Source organism: Rhinolophus hipposideros, assembly GCF_964194185.1.
Source record: "Rhinolophus hipposideros genome assembly, chromosome: 21".
In the NCBI taxonomy this organism is placed as follows: Eukaryota; Metazoa; Chordata; class Mammalia; order Chiroptera; family Rhinolophidae; genus Rhinolophus; species Rhinolophus hipposideros.
This window is the reverse complement of record NC_138067.1, coordinates 2447890-2466614: the sequence shown is the minus strand read 5'-3', so window position 1 is coordinate 2466614 and position 18725 is coordinate 2447890.

Here is an 18725-nt window from a genome sequence, read left to right as displayed (position 1 = left end):
ATGAAATGCAGTGGGCCAGTGTCTTGGAAAGAAAGGAAGAACCTGGCGCCTGAGTGGCCGCCCCGAGGTGCAAGGGCTGCTCTGTAGTCACCTTTGTGCTCTGTGGGTCGTTGTCTGATTTTACTAATTTCAAGTTCAACAAATACATGCTGGGCTCCCCCGTGGCCAGGAGCTGTGCTGGGCACGGGGACACGTTGGGGAGGGAAGCAGACGTGGTTTCTGCTGCCATCAAGTTTACTGCTACTTGGAGTCCTGTTCCCCTGGGCGAGCTGTCATCTTCTGCAGAGGAGGACGGGCCAGCTTATCTCCTCAGTGTTTTCTGAACCTCTCCCGGCGCTTAGTGAGACTCTTGGCGCTAAGCAGACGTCTCAGGACAGTCAGCACAGACGAGGCCATGGGGTGCAGCAGCCCGAGTCTCGCCAGGGAGGGAGATGCCCAGGGAGTGCCATGGTAAGGTGGCATCTCTCAGGGGAACCAGATGTCTGGGTAAAAGCTGAGGCCGACCCAGGGCCAGGTGCAAGGGAGAATGAAAATGGAAGCGCCCAGGCCCTCAGACCTGTGGACCAAGTCACCTCCTCTGTGGCGGGACGTTGTGCTTTGTTCCTGCTTGGTCTGCAGCTGTGGCCGGTAGGAGTCAGGTCGCCCTCCTGCTGATCTGTGTCAGGGTCTGACCCCAAAAGCATAATCCACTCCACGTGTGTATAACAGTGAATTTAAGGCAAGGCATTCGCGATGCAGGTCAGTGAGCTAAGAAACCAACAGCGATAAAACCAGAGATGAGCGAAGCAAGAAGCCTTTCTCCTCCTGCCCCCCAGGGCTGTTAGGAGAATGGGGGGCGGTTATTAGCACTCAGGCCCCCTGGGAAGCTCCCACATCCCTGTCCTGGGAGCAGGCGCTGGGGCCGTGGGAGGGATGGGGCTGCTGCTGGATCGCCGCCCGGCCAAGGCACGCAGTGCAGGAGACACCTGCTTCTCTCTTCTGCGCGGAACCCTAGCGGAGACCCGCTCACCCAGGCTCCCCACAGCCTGCGGCCGTCGCCTGGTCCAGGCAGCGAAGCAGAGAGCAAGGGAAGCTCTGGGAGCATAGAGCCCAGAACCAGGACAGTCTGTGTGGCCGTGAGGACGGGCCATGCGTGCGATGGCTGCCAAGGCTGAGGGGCGAGCCGTGTCTCCGCCTCTGTGGAAAGGACAGGCTTACTCCTGAGAGCGGAGGCCTGACACCTGAACGGTCCTGGTGGATTCTGGGGAGGATGGGCGCCCTGGTGCGTTCTTCTGGTGCCTGAGGATGTGCTCAGCCATGCGGCCTTCGTTCACTCCAGTCACGGGAGTCGAGCTTTGCATATGTTTACACTTGCGGCCTCTTGTTTGGATCCTCAGGTGGGTGTTGGATGTGTCACCATGGAAAAATTCCCGAGAAACTGGTTCATGTAGACACTGAGGTGTAGACCAGCGTGCTTCACATTATCCCACTGAAAAGAAGAATATAAGCACGGAGTGATCTCAGGAAATATTCTACGTCTGAATTGGAGGTGTCACTACAGGGTGACTGCACGTGACCACACCTGGACGTGGGTGGTGAGGGGACACAGGGACACAGAGAACACCATCCACTTGATACAACTAAATATTTCACATGGCTGTGATCTCGGGAGGAAAGCTGGGGCTCTGCCCCGAGTCTGGGCCGGTGCTGCTTTGCTCCGGGGGTGCAGAGTGATTTTGGGGATTCATTTACGTCTTGTAAGGGGAAGGCACAGTGTCACGAGGCCCTGTGCCCAAGGGTCTCGTTGGTGAGGAAGCTGCACCTGTAAAACACGGCGTGAGGGGAGGACCCCAGGAGGAGGCGGGAAGCTGGAGAACGTCTCGTGTTCCCGTGAGAGTGGGAGGTTGAACACTAATCGATGAGATTTGAGGGTTAAGGGCATTGACAAGAGGGTGAATGGCGAGTACCTTCCAGAGGTCACCAGCCTGGACCAGCTTATCTGAAGTTGTCACCAGACTGTCTAAGAAGCCCTGTCCCTGCCCAGGACTGTGACAAACCTGTCTTACTCAAAATGCCCACCTGTGGGAAATGGGCTTTGTCCGAAGGTGATGTTTGCCTCCTCTGAGACAGTGAGGGGCTGTCCTGCGGTGACCAGGCCACAGGCAGAGGGGTGTGACATCACCGTGTGGGTGGAGCAGCTCTTTCACTGGGGTCTGCCAGCCGCAGTCCCTACAGGGAACAGAAGGCTCAAATTAGGAGCGTCCAGGGGGCTTTACATACAAGAGCAAACGTAGAGAAGGGTGGCAGGCGGTAAGGAAAGCCGGGGCAGGGCAGGGGCCTGGCTGGCAGGCGCACAGCAGTCCCCACCCCTGGGCTGAAGGGACAAGAGAAGGTGTTTGCAGAACCTCAGGGCACAAGTCCCCTTGAGGGGAGCCCAACCTTTGCTCGGCAGACAGAGCCAGCCTAAGGAGGAGCCTTCCTCTCACACCTGCCAGTTTTCTGCCCGACTCCATTGGTGGCTAGAGCCAGGGTCCGGCTGCTGTGGCAGAGACACAGCGTGCCCTCTGGGCACAGTGGGGTAGAGACAGTGGAGCGTGGGCCTGGGGTGTGAGGAGAAGGGGACACAGAATGAGGCAGGACAGAGGCGAGACCTTACTCCTCTGGGCTACGTGGAAAGTCCCTCCAGGGTGTCACTGGACATTTGGGAGGGCAAGTGCAGCACGAGACAGACATCAGCACCCTGGGCGGGGAGCCCTTCCACTCAGGCTGTGGGGCAATGGGGTTCCTGGATGTCGAGGGGCGCAGGGCAGGCAGGGCAGGGGAGCAAGGCCGCTCACCCTTGCATCAGCTCTTCTGTCCCCAAGCTTTCATTTCTCACTCATCATGAGCACTCAGAAGCAGAAAATCAGAACTCGCCTTGCCCCTGCATTTGTGATTGTCTGCCGGGCTCTGAAGAGAGCTTTTCTGTACCCAGGTCTTCTCTCGAAAAATGCCCTCTTACTTGCCCTGTCTTACATCCCTCTCTGTTTGTCCTTCTCTTCTCACGTGTTTCTTTGTTTGCATTCTTCCATCTCTCCGTCCGACGACTGACGGGTCTGTGCGTGCCTCTCCCCACTTCTCCGTTCACTCCACAGGAGAACAGTTCTGTAGCATGAGCTGCGTTGCAAATGCAAACTGAGCTTTGCAATAGCCCTTATTCCCCAAAGGAGCCGGTACCGTCCCCCTGCGGGACCCTGAGGGCTCTTCTCTCACTGGCTGCTGCCCACTGCCTTGTCCACCTGCACTCGCTGGACACTCCCAACCAAGCTGGAGACCCCAAGTCCATCTCGTGCGTTTACCCCTTAGCCGGGGGCTTCCTCTTCCCATCCTCCCTCCTGCAGCCTTTCGTGGTGTGGCTTTCAGCCTTCCAGCATGGCCTTCCCCAAGTCCATTTCCTCTGAAACCTCTGCTGAACTCCTTCCTTGGTGCGTGCTCAGCATTTTGTGCGATTCCTTCGCTCCTTCAAACTTGCAGTCCCTTCCTTTTTCTCTGTGTTCGTCAGGGACACCCCCACCTCAAGATGTTCCAAGGGAACAGGAAAGCAGGGAGCTACCTTTGCCATCCAGACCTGGCTGGTTTAGCCCTGGAAATAGTTCTCAAGTCGGCCCCTGTTCCCCAACCCTGTGCCCGGCTGCACAGGCGTCATTTTTCCCTGGACCGTTCTGACAGCATTCTAATTGGTTTTCATGCCTCCAGTCCTTCTCCTTTCCAATCTATTTTCCACGCTGCAGTCAGCCTGTCCAAAACACGCTCTGACCTTGTCCCTCCCCTGCTTGCAAACCCTTCACCTGTGGGACAGAGCACAAGCTCCCTAGTCTGGAGGTGGCCAGAGCCCTCTCCGGCCTCATCGTTGGACAGCTGCTCCTCTTCCCACTTCTCCCTCCTGAGCATGTGTTCTCAGTGTCAGGGTATGCTGCCGCTCGTGCCTGTGTCCCCTGCCTCATGCTGTTCTCTCTGCATGAAACGCTTCCCACTCCCTATCTCCCCATTGCAGCACACACACACACACACACACACACACACACACACACAGTCACACTCACACTCACACGCCTTGCTGGCTCGGTGAGCCCCACGCCTCCTCTCACTCCACTCCACTTCTCTTTGCAGTGTCCAGCACAGGGACCTGCAAACTACAGCCCACAGGCCAAATCTAGGCACAGGCTTGATTTTTGTAATTAAGGCTTTCATGAAACTGAGTCACAGCATCTGCGTGCACACTGGGCATGGCTGCCTTGGTGCTACGATGGCCAAGTGGGGCCGCTGCAACAGACACAGACGTTTACCGTACAGCCCTTTAACGGGAAACTTGCCCAACGTGATCTAGCACATTATCAATCACTATATTACAATCCAGTATGTATTTCTATTTGGAGATGTGATATAAATATAATTTGGGGTGACAGGCAACTTGCCCAGTGAAAACCATAGTCTGGGTACTGCCTGCGTCCATGTACTATCACACACACGTGTAAACACGTGTCTACACAGATGTGTACGTGCTGCAGAAGGCTACGAGCAGACTGGAAAGACGCATGTGAAATACATGGAAAAGCATGTAGAGCAGGGGCGAGGGGCCGGTGGCCACCTGGCCTTTCACTCATGCCAGCCTCCTCCCCTGGCTCTAACTTCATCTTCCACGGCGCCATCCTTCACCCACACTGGGCCTGACCTTCCTGGGTCCACGTCTCTGCCCGTCCGTCTGCCCCTCTGTCTGGAATGCTTCTGCCGTCTTCGCATGATGCCCTCCAGGTCCCTCCATGAGCATCGGTTCCCCTCCTTTGTGCTGTTGAAACACTTCTCGCCCAGGAAGCACAGTGACACTGTCAGGCTGGGGTCAGTGTGCCAAGCTCACCAGCCCTCAGTAGCCCGGAGGCAGGTGGAGTGCAAGGGGCACCGCTCCTTCCTGCCTGCATGTCTCCATGACGCCCAGCCCTGCTAGGGGACCGGTTAGGTTTTCAATAAACTTACAAAGTGAACTGAAGGGAATTGCCCCAGACTGACGACTGAGCAGAGAAGAGACTAAGGAGGGGAGAGGTGGTAAAGGGCAACGGAAGACTGGTGAAGGCAGACGACCCCCCCAGGGCACCCCGGCCTCCCACGGGCACCCACGTCAGAGTTTCATGAATGTGTGTATTTATTTATTTATTATTTACTTTTATAAATTTTATTGGGGAATATTGGGGAACAGTGTGTTTCTCCAGGGCCCATCAGCTCCAAGTCGTTGTCCTTCAATCTAGTTGTGGAGGGCGCAGCTCAGCTCCAAGTCTGGTTGCCATTTTCAGTCTTTAGTTACAGGGGGCGCAGCCCACCCTCCCATGTGGGAATCGAACCTGCAACCTTGTTGTTGAGAGCTCACACTCTATCCAGCTGAGCCATCAGGTCGCCCCTCTGGCAGCTCAGCGGCAGCTCATTATCTTCAATCTAGTTGTGGAGGGCGCAGCTCACTGGCCCAGGTGGGAATCAAACCGGCAACCCTGTTGTTCAGAGCTCACGCTCTAACCAACTGAGCCATCGGCCGCCCCAGAGTTTCATAAATTTATTGGCCATGAAACCCTCCCCTTTGTGGAGTATCTGTCAGTGTCTCCCCGAAGTGTCTGTGAAATGTAGTTTGGGGACACGAGTCTGGCTTCCTCCTCAGGTGATCAGGCCCATCCCTTCCATGGGTGTGATCAGATATCTGTGACGTTGTCCCCTGGTGTGCCTTCCGATTCTACAGATAAACATTTATTAAGCACCTCATAGGTACAGACATCGTGGTAGGTGGTGTGAGCGAAGAGAGATGAAGAATGCTTCTGTGAGACAGCCTCTAACGGAAGATAAGTCAAGAAGAAAAATAGCTCTAGAACAAGGTAAATTGTTTTCATTATTAGATGAAGATTAGCGCCATAAAATAGATATAGACAGTGTCATGGAGATTCAAAGTAAAGGAGGAGAGGAATACACCCCGCTGGAACAATCAGGGGTGGTTGTCACGCTGAGATCGGGACACATCCGTCCCACTGCCTGGTCAGCATCCCTGCTTGGGTATCTCAAACCACACCCATGAGCCCCCTTCCCCATCAACCTGGTGCCCCTCCCACGCCCTCTCAGAAGAGGCCACCAGCCCCTGCCGCACAGGCCAGACACCCAGCAGGCTTCTTGTCTTTGTCTGCCGCCCACAAAAACTCTTTTCACAGTACTCTCGTCTCCTTCTGTCCAGCTCTTGTCCCAGGTTGTAATTCCAAATCTGTCGATGCGTTCAGAATCTGTCGACAGTCCCCGCAGTCTGGAAATGCACATGGAACGTTCTTGCTCATCACTCGTCTCAGAACTGGTTAAGTGCCCAGCACCTAGTAGGTCCCATCTCGTAGTAGGTCCCAAATAAGTAACGTTGAATGAATGGGGAGCAAATGAGTGGCTGCATGGGCTGGCTTTAGAGCATGTTGTTGATCAAGAGAGTTGTCACATGAAAATGGAGGGAAAGAATATTCGGATGGAAGGAAGGAACTGAGAAGAGGCACTGAACCTGGTCAGTGTTGGTGTATTAAAATCAGCTTTTTCCTAGTGGCAGTGTGGTATATGGGCTCCATAAGTGGGTCCTGGCACAGGAAATGGACATTCGTGGAAAACAGAAACAACAACATCAACAACTAGAGAAATCCAGATGAAGTCTGTCATTTATTTAATAGTAATGTGCCGTGTAAGCTTCCTTGTTTGGCCGCTGTGATACAAGATGGCAGCAGCATGGGGGGCTGGGCGCGGGGGACTGGCAACGGTCTGCACTGTCTTTGCGACACTCTGTCAATCTAAACTTACTGTACAATGTAAAATTTACATTAAGAAACCAAAACATTTCCCTCTGTGTAACAGAGGCCGTTTCAGTCCAATTAAGTCTTATGAATGAGCAGTAGTAGAACTTAGTCCCTTGGGACTGATAAAGCCCACAGATTTTAGGGTGTTTTGTAAATTGAGGGGTGAGACCACCACAGGACACCAAGGGACACTGGAGGGTTGCAGCGTGTCTGCCAAGTGAGGTTCGAGACAGCGGAGCTCACGTGTCCTTGCCCAGACTCCCCCAGCCACCCTCACGCCAGAGGAGGGCTTGGGGGACTGATCTGCAGGCCCCCCCACCCCCTGCTGAGAGCCAGCAGAGTGCTAGGCCCCTGACCTTGGAGCCGGGCTCTTTCTCTCCCCAGCCTTTGGTCACTGGTGTGTCCTGCCCATATCCCTTCTGATCCCTGTCCCTATCTATGTGTGTCCCCACCCTGGACCTTCCTCAGGGGATTGCATCTGGGTGCTGGGCTTGCCCTGCCCATCCCGCTCTAAGATGGCTCAGAGCCAATGGCTGACAGGTGTGAGACACAAAGCTCCACTCCTTCCTGTCTGGCAAGACAAGCTCTGAGGTGGAATGAACGCTCCAGAGACCCTGGGCTCAGTCCAAGGCTGGGATTTCACCTGGAATCACATTCTTGCTTGACTTCTTCCCATCCCATCCTGTGTCCTCCACACCCTCACGGTTTGTGTGTGATTTGTTTGTTTGTTTATTTTAATCATCGGTTCACGGTCTGCTACTAGGAGATGCAGATCGCAGACCCTGGCATGGTGTGGTTCACAGAAAGAATAGGCTGTAGCATCAGAAGAGCTGCCCTCAAGCCCTAACACCTACCAGCTACGTCACCTCAGAGAAGGCTTCCCTGCCTGTCGTCTCTATAAAGCGGGCAGAAGCACAGCGGCTTCCCACGTGACTATGGGGCTTACATGAAATAAGGAATGTCAAGTGCCTGGCACCCCTTCCCTGGGTCTCTGGGCAGCACAGCTTCTGAGCAGCTGGGGCCCCTTTCCTATTCGAAGGCTGCGTCCCTGGACCTCGGATAAACGCCCTGTGTGTCTCGGTCAATAGAGGATATTAGCAAATGCTCTGCCAAGTGTTCTGACTGCGTTTGCTCTCACATTCACCACCATAAAAAGTAAACAGCAGAATAAATGGCCCATCTGCTGCCATCAATCACACACACATAATCTTCGCCCACTGTAACCCAAGGCAAATACGGTAACGGCAAAATCCATAGCCGGGGCAATGACGGAGTGTTGGCGTGGACTTCCCGCTCTCCACAGCCCCAGTCCACGACCCATTATCTGAATGCACAGTAAGTGTCCCGAGCAATCAATACGTGGCCTGCCTCTGCTGTCATTGGGCAGGTTGGCTGCTTTGAGCCTTTGCACCGCAGGGGCCTCTGGGTGGTACATACCAGACAGTTCTAGAATCGAGGGCCTGGTTCCTGAGCAAAGTTCTGTGGACCATTGAGAGCCCAGAAGGTGGACTGTCCCATCTGGAGAAAGCCACCAGAGGAGTAGGACAAGAATATGACGGGGTCAGTGTCTGCAAGTTTACCAGTTACTTATACATATAAAAGGAAGTTTAAAATAACTTTTCTGGCTTCAAAAGAGATAGATGTTTTGACATTTATGAAAGTTAAGAGAAGAAAGTTCAAATAATTCAAAAAAATCGCACAAAAATGGCCGCTGGTAAAATATTGCTGTACGCGCTTTTAAACTTTTTCTACTCCTTATATGTTCAGCACACATATAAAAAATAAGATTTACTATGTTGTCCAAATGTGTTTTTACTTCTGTGTGTGTATCTTGTCTCGATGCAGGTACAGTTATAAAATATATATGACCCTGTTAATAATATATGTGAAACCATTATTTAAGAGTTGCTTGCTATTTTGTTATGTGAATGTACCTTGGTTTATTTAAGTGTTTTCCTATTGTCGGGCTTTGAGGCATTTCAAGTTTATGTAATTACGAATAGCACTTTAAAAACGAGGTTGTTCATCAAAGTCTGATTAGCTCTTTAGTATCAAATCCTAGAAGAGCGATTACAGGTCAGCGGCATAAACTTGTTAAGATTTTTGATACACAGTGCCAAATGCACTTCAGAAAGGTTTACCAGCTGACTTCATCGTCATAGGAGTATATCTATACCTATTTCCTGGTATTCTGACCAACACTGAGTTTTCTCTTTAAAAAGAAAATAAAAGTCTGCCAGTTTAATAGGTAAAAATAATACCTCACTAGTCTACCTTGTGTTAAGTAACGATACCAACAGGATAATTGTGATTCATTCATTGTTACTTTAGCCTCACTGACAGATGAGGAAACAGAGCCTGTAAAGAGCACACTGCTATCCAGCATCACATAAGCAAAAGCAAAACGAAGTACACGCAGGTGAAGCATATCCTTCTTTGCTCTAAAATCTCTATTACGGCAGAGTCGTTTTCATTAAAACTTTTAAATAAACTGCCAAGCCATGGCATTTACCTATCTCGCATTTGAGTTTAATGAGAAAGATTTTAGTAACAAAAGGTTTGATGAAAGGATAATATAGCCACGAGAATATGTCTCTTTCGCCCTTAGTTAATAAAACCCTTGTCATGTGAGGTGCCATGCGGGGTCTCTGGTCCCGCTCCCCATATAAGAACGCAGAATCTGGTGAGGCCAAAAAGGAACACCCACGGAGCCATGGATAGGGGAGTCATACCACTATATTCTTGCTGGCGGCTGGGTTGGAGACAGAGGGAGCAGGAGACACACTATCTGCAATCCACCGTCCGCTTCTCTGCCACCCAACCGACCCCTTGCTAACTGCAATCCGCCCTTGCTAGCTCAGACATGCAGTTATATTAGTGGTCAGTGGCTCACTAGTTACAGCTGACGGTCAACCAGCCACAGCTGGTGGCCATCCAATCACAGTTGATGGCCATTTACTACCTGAGCCAGCACCTTTCCATGTGAGGCTGAGAGCCTGGAAACTGCACGCCTGGTTCTGTCCCCACAACCCTCTTTGTTCTGGAAGACAGGACGTGTGCACCTGTGCGTGTGTGTATGTGTGTAAATGTGTACGTGTGCATGTGTATGCATGTGTACGTGTGTGCAGGAGGCATTGCTGTGAGCGAGGAGCACAGGGAGGCCCTCACCCTCTCCCCTCTGCTCACTGGTGCTTCTGTCCATCATTAGAAGACAGAGACTCTCACGTTACATAGGCGGCCATTCAGCCCGCGCCCCTGTGGGCATTCATTCCACAAGTATTTCTTTTTTTTTTTTAAGATTTTTTATTGGGAAAAGGGAACAGGAATTTATTGGGGAACAGTGTGCATTTCCAGGGCTTTATTATTATTATTCTTGGGGAAGAGTAGTGTGTTCTTCCCAGGACTCATCCATCTAAGTCAAGTTGTTGTCCTTTCAGTCTTAGTTGCAGGGGGCACAGCCCACCATCCCCTGTGGGAGTCAAACCGGCAACCTTGTAGTTGAGAGCACGCCCTCCAACCAACTGAGCCATCTGGCCACCCGGGAGCTGAGTGGCAGCTCAATGACTTCTAGCTGTGGAAGGAGCAGCTCACTGGCCATGTGAGAATCGAACTAGCAGTCCTGTTGCCCAGAGCTCACGCTCTAGCCACCTGTCGGCCCCATCCACAAATATTTCGTAAACAACTCTGCTTGTTGTTGGGGATAGGATTGTGCACACAGTAGGAATAGTGCCTCCCCTCATGGAGCTTCTGTGCAGCAGAGTGAGGCAGGAAGACTGGACCCTGACATATCATGGGTTGTACACAGCGTGGGTAATCAGCAAAGGGTCAGTGATATGGAGGGCTTTTTCCATGAGGCAAATGCCAGTATGCCACAGGGCCGTTTTGCAGAGGGCGTATGAACTGCCCATGGGTACGCTAAAACTGGCCAACAAGTCGGACGCTAGCATGCCTCCTGTGGTGAGCTCAGCGAGGTCTGCCAGGGTCACGTACATGTAGCACAGAAGCTCACAGTCTGTCTCGTTTCCTCTTCCAACAAAGCTGGCATGCTGATTTACACCGCAGCGTACACCTTGATTAGACATTATTAAGCGGTCATTAATGAGCAGCATGACCATTCTAATGTCCCCAAGTATGTTTGAACAGCACAGTGAGGAGCAGTGATTAGTCAGCACACATTTGCATATCCTCCAGAAAGCCAGACAGAAAGCGGAGTTGGCTGTACTTTGTACCTAGACGTCTGCAGAGAAAGCTCACCTGCGTTTACACCAGGTCCTGACAAAGCCCCGTCACCAGAGCTTGGAAAGAGACCTCGAGAAGAGTGGGGGGTGAGGGCTTGTGGAATGGGGTTGAGTAATGTAGGGACTCAGCTCCCGCTCCCCGCACCAGAACGCAGGACATGGTGAGGCCAAAGAGGAACAACAACAGAGCCATCCACTATATTCTCGATGACGGCTCGTCAAGACACAAAAGGAAACATCCACCAGGATCCCAACGAAGGGTCTTCCTGCGCCCCAGTCTCTCTGGCGGCCAGGCGAGACAGGAAGTAGGACCCACACGATCCTCAATGTAATTCGCTTGCTAACCCACTTGCTAGCCGCAATCAGCACCTGCTAGTGTAGACATGGCAGTTATATTAGGGGCTAATGGCTAACTGGTAACAGCTGATGGCCACCCAGCCACAGTAGATGGCCATCTGATTACAGCTGAGGGCCATCTAATAACCCAGCCAGCACCTTTCCACGTGAGGCTTAGAGCCTGGAAACTGCTCTCTGGGACTCTGTCCCCACAGGCTGCTTCCCCTGACATTCAGATGCAGAAGAGGGCAGGTTTCGTGTCTAGCTCCTATGACGTGTGGGTGACCTCAGCTATCCTGCTCGGATCTCACTGGTCTGTGGGAATCTGGTACAGGACACGGAAGTCCCCTCCGGCGGTCTCACAGGTACTCTGTTTCCTGCTGACGCTCAGCAGGTCCGAATGACAGATCCTTCTGACAATGTAGACTCAGAAGGCCCTCGGCTGCTGGCACGCCCCCCCGCTCTCCCTTTTGTCCCCTCATTCCTCGCAGCTCGTTCCCTTGCTGCCACCTCCTGTCTGGCTTCCAAGCTGCCCCCAGGGCGCTCTGAACAGACGCACCACGAGGGAGACCTGCCCTGCTCATCAACCCAACATGGCTTCTTTGGGGACCAAAAACGTGTGAGACAGGCTGCGAGGAAGGCCTTTTTGCCCCCAAATGACCCCAAAGCTCGGTTTCCCTGTCAAAGCAGCCACAGGTAGGAAAGATGTGCCCCAGGGGCAGGCGGGCACGTGGGGGTTTTCCTCAGTCTACCCCTCCATGCGTGCTCAGGGCCTGTCACACGCAGCACTCAGTCTTTTTTGTTGAATGAGTGAGTGAAGGGGCTGCTCTCTTGCCCTGGAGCCCGGGGCCTCGGGAAACTGGAGCGGCTGCGGCACTCCAGGGCCCCCCACATTCTGTGCTGTCATTACCATGCCAGCTGCCTTAATAGGCACCTCCACTCAAGCTACGGGAGGCCAGGTGCCCAGCGGAGGGCGTGATTTCCGATTATGGCAGTGATTCGCTTGCCGACAAGACCTGCCGTCTTCTAAATTTGAAGTCCAATTTGAAAGATTGAAGAGCTCTTCAAAAATGTGAAGCGCTCCCAGTAATTTCCAGCTGGGTTCCACTCCACCTCCAAGAGTTCTGCCTCCTCCCGTCAGGCCCAAGCCTATAAACACCAAAACGAGGGTGTAACTCAGGTGGTTCTGGACAGATGGGGAGGACAGAGAGAAGAGGTGCAGCGTCAACCACACTAAGAATCCCCTGCCAGCCTGTGCTTGGACACAGAACGTTAGCAAGAAATAAACCTGTGTCGTATTAATCCGCTGAGATTTGGGGATCTTTATTACTGCGGCATAACTCAGCATGCCCTGACTGATACAGTAGGTAAGTATATAATACAGTTGTTACTCTGGACTTTTTATTTGCACCCTGCCAGCTGCTGCTTCCTCTGATTTCTCATTGTCTCTTCAAGGCCAGGCAATCCAGCAGCTGTTTCCAATAACCCATTGTTTTTTCCCCAATAACACATTTCCTTTGTGGAGTTCTTGGGGAGACACTACAGCCCTCCCCCAGTTTAGACCCAGTCTACAGTTCACCGCGTGCACTCTGGCCCCACATGGCTGCATTCCCTGTCCTCCACCCCACTTTGCAGCAGATGGAGCTTTCCCAAGACTATTTCAGCTTGTCAGTCTCTTATCAGATGTTTCATTGTATATTTTTCCAATTAAGTTATTGAATTGCAAAGTCCTTTTGTATGACTAAGAGGCCTCTACTTTCCCTAACTGCTTAATGGCTTTCAACTGCAAAGGCACTTTCTTCCTCTCTTTTATTTGACTTCAAACACTCCTTGGTAAGCATTTCTAATTGTCTTAGTATAAAAGCAGAACAGTTGGTTTCCCAGACCATGGAACACTTACAACCTGCTCTGTGTGTGTGTGTGTGTGTGTGTGTGTGTGTTTTGCACAGACCCTTCTCACTCTACCTGGTCCCGTCTGGCCCCCAGTGTGTGTGTGTTATGTGTGTGTTTATATATTTGTAATTTTTTAAGCTCTAGCAAGAACCTTATCTTTCCCCCTAAAATCCCTTTAAAGCCTTCAGCCTAGCTGAAGGAAACTAGCCACGATCCGGGGCTCAGTATAGTTATTTGTAATTACCTTCAGGTGCAAAAGAATTCCTTCCAATTCTTTTCCCACTATCTCGAAGTAAATAGAAGTAATTTATTATGGAGTGTGCTGCCGCTCTGCCGGTTTGGCGGGTGGGAGCTGACATTTGGGGTATTGTGTGATGTATAATGAGTCTGAAATGAGTGGTTCTGATCCAGTCAGTGTGGAAGGCAATTTCCCTTGTAGGCAAAATGCTTGCAAATTGAGTTGCGTATCTTCACAGAGGCAGGGAATGGCATAAACCGTGGAAATACTGATTTTGATTCTGCATTTTTTAGAAGTTGTTTTGGATATGTATTCAGGAACACATTTTTTCTGAGACGGAACCCTATATTTTCTGCCAGAGAGATGTTTGAAAGATGTCTTTGGTAAGAATTGTCTTTCAGATGTTATGGAAATAAAATCAATAGGGGCTAATTTCTACTTGTCGCTTTCTATGAATATGGCCTGATAAGGCTGTGGACCAGCCACCACGTGAGTCTGGGCGCGCTGCTGTCCGCCTCTCCTTCCTGTCCTCTCCCACCCGGGCAGGACGGCTCTGCTCCAAGGGAGGTGCAAAGGTGGGACTCGCTCAGAGATGGCAAGGAGGAGAAGAGGAACTAGCCGGGGATGAGAGATGGCACACAGGGGGAGACAGCTGCCACGTCTGAAACAGCAACATTATTGAACTGGAAGTGCCAACCGCAAGGTGAAGGAATGTGCAGAGCTACCTGGAAATCCCTGGGACCAGCCAGCTTCTCGTGCCGCCTCAGGAGGAGGCAGGTGCTCTGTCTCTCTGGCCTCAGCCTCTCCCCCTCCTCCTAGCCTGTCTCAGACGATTTCAGGAATGACATTCCAGACCATCAGGAGGAATTAGTTAAAGCTGTTGTCCACCGAGTCCGCTCTTCCTTCTGATAAGACGGTCGGTTTGCACAAATTCACAGAAAATTGTGGCAAACGTCCACCCCATTTTGGAGCGCTCTTTTGCTCACGTCTTCCCACACTCTCATTGGGGCAGCCACGGCCTTGCAAACTCTTCCTAGTGGGTCCCTGCTCTTTCCACCATGGAGTCAGTCTTTGGGACCGACTCACAGGTGTTGTAAGTTCCAGGAGGACACCAGGGACTCACGCCCATGAGCCAAAGTCGGCTACCAAACCAGGTGGTGAGGCCTTAGCACCTGCAGGGTGTCTTCTGCAACCCATCACCCTCCCCCCAAAAAAACATTCGTTTCCCACTTCGTCTGACTTGTTCTGCACTGTCCCCCTCCCGTGGGCTTCCAGTGGGGTTTGAACCATGTTAAGACAGGTTAGGTGTTTCTTTTCCCTAATCCATCCCTACTCTAGAGCCACGGTCTGGCCGTGGCTGACCTTTCCCTGACTACAGCTGCCATGGGGCAGTCCCTTGTCCATGTTCCCGGCTCTCACTGGGCTCCAGTAATGCCGTCCTCCCTTCACCCCTGTGGGGACAGAGTCCTAGAGAGCAGTTTCTAGGCTCTTGGCCTCACACGGAAAGGTGCTGGCTTGGGTGGTAGATGGCCATCCGCTGTGATTGATTGGCCGTCAGCTATAATCAGTTAGCCAATTAGCCACTGATGTAACTGCTGTGGCTTCTTTGGTTGGTTGGCTGCTTGCTTGGCTGCTTGGTAGAGAAGCAGATGGCAGATTGTGCATTGTGTGGCTCCTGCTCTCTATGTCTCCCCCGGCCGCCAGCGAGACGCGTGTAGGAAGACCCCTCGTTGGGGTACTGGCGGATGTTGCTTTTGTGTTTTGACCAGCGCCATCAAGAATATAGTGGTATGAACCCCCTACCATGGCTCCGTTGTTGTTCGTTTTTAGCCTCACCATGTCCTGCGTTCTTGTGCGGAGAGCGGGACCAGAGTCCCTGCATGACAACCTCTCACCCCTGGGGGTGACGCAGCTTGCTGCAAGTCTCTGGGTGCCCTGACACCTCCTGTTAGTTCTCTTAGCCCTACCTACAGCTCCCCAAGTGGTCTCCTCCTTGAATTCTCTTCACCTAAACCAGGGGTGTCCAAACTTTTTAAAACATTTTTCACCAAGGGCCATATGTGGTAAAATACACAAACAGCTGGGCCACTCACTTGAGGTGAAGTACGTATTGCCTCACCTGGTTTATTTAAATAAACTAAATATATTTTTGGAATTTGCTGTGAGCCAATTAAAAATGGATCGCGGGCCGCAGTTGGCCTGCGGGCCGCAGTTTGGACACCCCTGACCTAAACCATATGCAATGCGATCTGCTCTTGCCTGGATCCTGCCTGATAGAAACCCGCAGTCTAAGTTCAGTAGAAATAAGACAATTGGAGGTATCAGTGGTCAGGGACGGCTTCCTGGGCTGGTGGAGCTGCAGCTGGACCTTGAAGAACGCAAGATAACGTGAAGATTGAGAGAATAGCTGGTATCTGTCTGTTTTATGCCTTTTGCAACTACATAGCCTGGCTGAAGCAAAAGGAAATTTATCAGTTCTTGTAACTGAAAATCCAGGGGTTTCAGGCATAGCTAGATTCAGGGACTTAAGCAAAATCATCAGAGTTGGTCTCTTCGCGTCTCAGCTCGGTTTCTTCCTGGTTGGGTTCATTCTGTGGCAGGCTCTCTCTTTTTGGTGCAAAGCTGACCCCAGTAAGCTTCAGGCATATTTCATCCTGTTAGCTCACTGTCTCAGGAGGAGCAGAATGCTTTTTCATCCACTACCCGAGGCAGCCTCTCCCAAAGGACCCCGTTGGCCCCGTGTGGGTCAGAAGTGCACACGCACAGACACACGCACACACGCACAGACACGCGCCCAGTCATTGTGTCTAGAAGATTGGGACATTATAATTGGCTAATGTGTTCACGCTTATGATTGGGCAGGAGGGGCTTTGGGGTAAGTATGCCACGATGCTGGAAAGGGCGGCTTCCAGAAGGAAGGGAGGGAGGAAAGGCAAACAAAAAGTCACAGATGTCCACTTGTATCTCAATTTGTCCACCTACCTGAGCTCAAAACCAACCCAGGCCCACTGGGGTGATGCTCAAAAGCCATTCTGCAGTAATATTCTGACCTTGAACCCAAACGTGGGTCTCTAAGTCTATGGAGGGTTTGCCCGAGATGCCATGACCTGCTGAGTGACTCTCCTCTGCCTCCTGAGACTTGCTCTACAACTCCTACTCCATGCAGCCCTTTGAGGCCCATGATTCCCTTCTGGGGTCAGAGCATTGGAAGTGATGGCAGAGGATCACATGTTCCCCCCCCCACCCCCTGCCCGTCCTGCCAGGCGGGTTACCTAGAGGGAGATGAGGCCGATGGCAGTCTCTTTGCTTCTCAAACAACTAAAATTGTGTTAGCATTTGGTCTAGGCAGGTGACCTGCCCAAGCTGCCCGTCCTTAATTTGATTTTAATTATCTTTGTCCTTACCTGATCATCCAGGGAAGGAGACTGGAACTTCCTAGCACATTAGTATTTTTACACATTGAACTTAGGTGGCTTTGAAAGCAGGACAACGGCCTTAGAATAATAAACCATTCAGCCCATCCTACTGAAACAGATAATGCCACTTCTAATGAATTTCACCTGGACATTTTTCAAAGGCAGGAAGTGCATGTGCGGTGTTGCAGGCAGAGGTGGGGAGAGGGGAGGGAACAGAGCAGCACACACTTGAGGGGGTTAAACATCTGTTTCTAAGATGCCACAGCTTCCAAGGGCACTTTTCCAGGTAACCTCAGAGCTGCATCTGTCCAACCCGTAGCTCAACGTCTACCTTTGTAAGCCAGCGCCCAGCTTTCCTTCGTTCTCAGTCAGTTCAGCACTGTTACTTCCCGCAGTGAAATTGGAACCCCTCCTTTTGCCAGTTCACGGCGCTGCATATGTCCTGATCCCATCGGGAACCCCAGACTGCGTGTTCTCCCCACGTTGTGAACACTCACTGCGTCACAGCGTGCCCTCACCAACAGCACCTACAAACCAGAAAAGTCAAAACACCCAGGGGTTGGGTGGCAGGTTCACCCTCAGACTTTCCAAAAACGACTCAGGGTAGGTGTTTGCCCACAGAGAGGAGATGAGCCAGGGGTAGCTGCACACGGGCTCTGGCCAGCCCCGCGGGGCCCTCGGAGGGAGCGGTTGAGAGGAAACAACATGAAGAAACTCCCATTTTCTTTGCCCCTCCCCCAGCCCTTTGAGGCAGGCTCGATTCTTATTTCTCTTTTACGAAGGAGAGAACAGGCTGGAGAGGTGAAGAGACGGGGTGAGGCTGAGCTGCTGGTTAGTGGGGACATCGGCATTCCAAGTCCTGACAGCTTGACGCCTGTTACAATCTGCTGATCATGTGTTTTTGTGGGGTTTTTTCTTAAAGATTTTATTGGGGAAGGGGAACAGGATTTTATTGGGGGACAGTATGCATTTCTAGGACTTTATATTGTGGAATAGTAAGTAGTGTTTTTCCCAGGACACATCAGCTCCATCCAAGTCAAGTTGTTATCTTTCCGTCTTAGTTGTGGAGGGCGCAGCTCAGCTCCAGGTCCAGTTGCCATTGCTAGTTGCAGGGGGCACAGCCCACCATCCCTTGCGGGAGTCAAACCGGCAACCTTGTGGTTGAGAGGACGCGCTCCAACCAACTGGGCCATCTGGGAGCTCAGCGGCAGCTCATTGACTTCATTCTAGTTGCAGAGGGTGCAGCTTGTTGGCCCATGTGGGACTCAAACCGGCAGCCCTGTTGCCCAGAGCTCGCGCTCTAACCAACTGAGCCACCCGTCCGCCCCTGCTGATCATGTTTTGAAACAGGCAATCTCTTCCTAGTAGATGGACTGCTGACAGTAGGTATGAAAAATGGGATTAACCAGAATTTTACCAAAGGGGCACTTCTGGCTAATGAAGACCTTTCAAGAAAAATAGCGGCAGGAGGGAGCATAGTGGCGACAAGCGTCACGGCCAACCTCTGTGAGGGTGTCTGAGGCTGAATCATGGTTCTCTGAAGATGTCATGTCCTCACCCCCAGGACCTGCGACTATGTGACCTTATGTGACAGCAGGAACTTCGCAGACGTGAGTGGAGTGACAGCTGTGCTTAGGTTAATGATCCTGAGATGGGAGGTTATCCTGAACTATTTGGGTGGCACAGTGCAGTCACGAGGGTCCTCTTGAGAGGCGGCAGGAGGATCAGTCAGAGAAGATGTAATGCCATTCTGCCGGCTTTGAGGCTGGAGCCAGGGCCACGAGCCCAGGAT